This window comes from Salmo salar, unplaced genomic scaffold, assembly GCF_905237065.1.
Source record: "Salmo salar unplaced genomic scaffold, Ssal_v3.1, whole genome shotgun sequence".
In the NCBI taxonomy this organism is placed as follows: Eukaryota; Metazoa; Chordata; class Actinopteri; order Salmoniformes; family Salmonidae; genus Salmo; species Salmo salar.
The window spans coordinates 27,501-30,000 of record NW_025548921.1 but is presented as its reverse complement, the minus strand read 5'-3'; the positions used below and the strand labels follow the sequence as shown (position 1 = coordinate 30,000).

Here is a 2,500-nt window from a genome sequence, read left to right as displayed (position 1 = left end):
GGTGAAAATGCAATGTCTGTTTATCACACTCACTTTGACTATATATGTTGTAGCAAGAGATTGTTTCTCGCTTACGGCCATATCAGCCTGGGTACGCCCGATCTCGTCTGATCTCGGAAGCTAAGCAGGGTCGGGCCTGGTTAGTACTTGGATGGGAGACCGCCTGGGAATACCAGGTGCTGTAAGCATTTTGTCCACGAGGGTGTGCTCTTGCACTATTTCATCAGCAACACTGCCTTGTAGTAAGCATTTAATGATGAATTGACTAAATGCAGCTTCCTGCCTTTTTAATAGGATCAAATTTCCTGGATGTTTTCAATTAGCATCTGCCTTGTATTTATAAGACAAACAAGAATATTGTTGCTGAATGCAGCTTGTGTGTGCTTTGTGCTCCTTGGCCCTGTTCAAATGATGAAAGGAAATAAAGTTTGTATTTTATCCAACTACCTGTGCTAAAAAGTGATGGGAACAGTGTTTGTAATTTCTTCTACTTTTTCAGTGACACAAAGTTCAAGCTGCTTATCTAATTGGTGAAAATGCAATGTCTGTTTATCACACTCACTTTGACTATATATGTTGTAGCAAGAGATTGTTTCTCGCTTACGGCCATATCAGCCTGGGTACGCCCGATCTCGTCTGATCTCGGAAGCTAAGCAGGGTCGGGCCTGGTTAGTACTTGGATGGGAGACCGCCTGGGAATACCATGTGCTGTAAGCATTTTGTCCACGAGGGTGTGCTCTTGCACTATTTCATCAGCAACACTGCCTTGTAGTAAGCATTTAATGATGAATTGACTAAATGCAGCTTCCTGCCTTTTTAATAGGATCAAATTTCCTGGATGTTTTCAATTAGCATCTGCCTTGTATTTATGAGACAAACAAGAATATTGTTGCTGAATGCAGCTTGTGTGTGCTTTGTGCTCCTTGGCCCTGTTCAAATGATGAAAGGAAATAAAGTTTGTATTTTATCCAACTACCTGTGCTAAAAAGTGATGGGAACAGTGTTTGTAATTTCTTCTACTTTTTCAGTGACACAAAGTTCAAGCTGCTTATCTAATTGGTGAAAATGCAATGTCTGTTTATCACACTCACTTTGACTATATATGTTGTAGCAAGAGATTGTTTCTCGCTTACGGCCATATCAGCCTGGGTACGCCCGATCTCGTCTGATCTCGGAAGCTAAGCAGGGTCGGGCCTGGTTAGTACTTGGATGGGAGACCGCCTGGGAATACCAGGTGCTGTAAGCATTTTGTCCACGAGGGTGTGCTCTTGCACTATTTCATCAGCAACACTGCCTTGTAGTAAGCATTTAATGATGAATTGACTAAATGCAGCTTCCTGCCTTTTTAATAGGATCAAATTTCCTGGATGTTTTCAATTAGCATCTGCCTTGTATTTATGAGACAAACAAGAATATTGTTGCTGAATGCAGCTTGTGTGTGCTTTGTGCTCCTTGGCCCTGTTCAAATGATGAAAGGAAATAAAGTTTGTATTTTATCCAACTACCTGTGCTAAAAAGTGATGGGAACAGTGTTTGTAATTTCTTCTACTTTTTCAGTGACACAAAGTTCAAGCTGCTTATCTAATTGTTGAAAATGCAATGTCTGTTTATCACACTCACTTTGACTATATATGTTGTAGCAAGAGATTGTTTCTCGCTTACGGCCATACCAGCCTGGGTACGCCCGATCTCGTCTGATCTCGGAAGCTAAGCAGGGTCGGGCCTGGTTAGTACTTGGATGGGAGACCGCCTGGAAATACCAGGTGCTGTAAGCATTTTGTCCACGAGGGTGTGCTCTTGCACTATTTCATCAGCAACACTGCCTTGTAGTAAGCATTTAATGATGAATTGACTAAATGTCTGTTTTATCAGACTCACTTTGACTATATATGTTGTAGCAAGAGATTGTTTCTCGCTTACGGCCATACCAGCCTGGGTACGCCCGATCTCGTCTGATCTCGGAAGCTAAGCAGGGTCGGGCCTGGTTAGTACTTGGATGGGAGACCGCCTGGAAATACCAGGTGCTGTAAGCATTTTGTCCACGAGGGTGTGCTCTTGCACTATTTCATCAGCAACACTGCCTTGTAGTAAGCATTTAATGATGAATTGACTAAATGTCTGTTTTATCAGACTCACTTTGACTATATATGTTGTAGCAAGAGATTGTTTCTCGCTTACGGCCATATCAGCCTGGGTACGCCCGATCTCGTCTGATCTCGGAAGCTAAGCAGGGTCGGGCCTGGTTAGTACTTGGATGGGAGACCGCCTGGGAATACCAGGTGCTGTAAGCATTTTGTCCACGAGGGTGTGCTCTTGCACTATTTCATCAGCAACACTGCCTTGTAGTAAGCATTTAATGATGAATTGACTAAATGCAGCTTCCTGCCTTTTTAATAGGATCAAATTTCCTGGATGTTTTCAATTAGCATCTGCCTTGTATTTATGAGACAAACAAGAATATTGTTGCTGAATGCAGCTTGTGTGTGCTTTGTGCTCCTTG

At 42.6% G+C, this 2,500-nt stretch overlaps 6 non-coding genes across 6 annotated transcripts; all 6 read left to right on the top strand.

The window, feature by feature from the left end:
* The first annotated feature begins 69 nt into the window (after positions 1-69).
* Positions 70-188, top strand: LOC123733903 (5S ribosomal RNA). The gene has a single exon (XR_006764246.1). It is a non-coding gene; the product is annotated as a 5S ribosomal RNA (ribosomal RNA).
* A 410-nt stretch (positions 189-598) lies between these two features.
* On the top strand, positions 599-717 carry LOC123733798 (5S ribosomal RNA). Its single transcript, XR_006764161.1, has one exon. It is a non-coding gene; the product is annotated as a 5S ribosomal RNA (ribosomal RNA).
* Positions 718-1,127: 410 nt separating this feature from the next.
* On the top strand, positions 1,128-1,246 carry LOC123733902 (5S ribosomal RNA). The gene has a single exon (XR_006764245.1). It is a non-coding gene; the product is annotated as a 5S ribosomal RNA (ribosomal RNA).
* A 410-nt stretch (positions 1,247-1,656) lies between these two features.
* LOC123733713 (5S ribosomal RNA) lies at positions 1,657-1,775 on the top strand. Its single transcript, XR_006764076.1, has one exon. It is a non-coding gene; the product is annotated as a 5S ribosomal RNA (ribosomal RNA).
* A 139-nt stretch (positions 1,776-1,914) lies between these two features.
* LOC123733712 (5S ribosomal RNA) lies at positions 1,915-2,033 on the top strand. Its single transcript, XR_006764075.1, has one exon. It is a non-coding gene; the product is annotated as a 5S ribosomal RNA (ribosomal RNA).
* A 139-nt stretch (positions 2,034-2,172) lies between these two features.
* On the top strand, positions 2,173-2,291 carry LOC123733901 (5S ribosomal RNA). Its single transcript, XR_006764244.1, has one exon. It is a non-coding gene; the product is annotated as a 5S ribosomal RNA (ribosomal RNA).
* Positions 2,292-2,500: the final 209 nt, after the last annotated feature.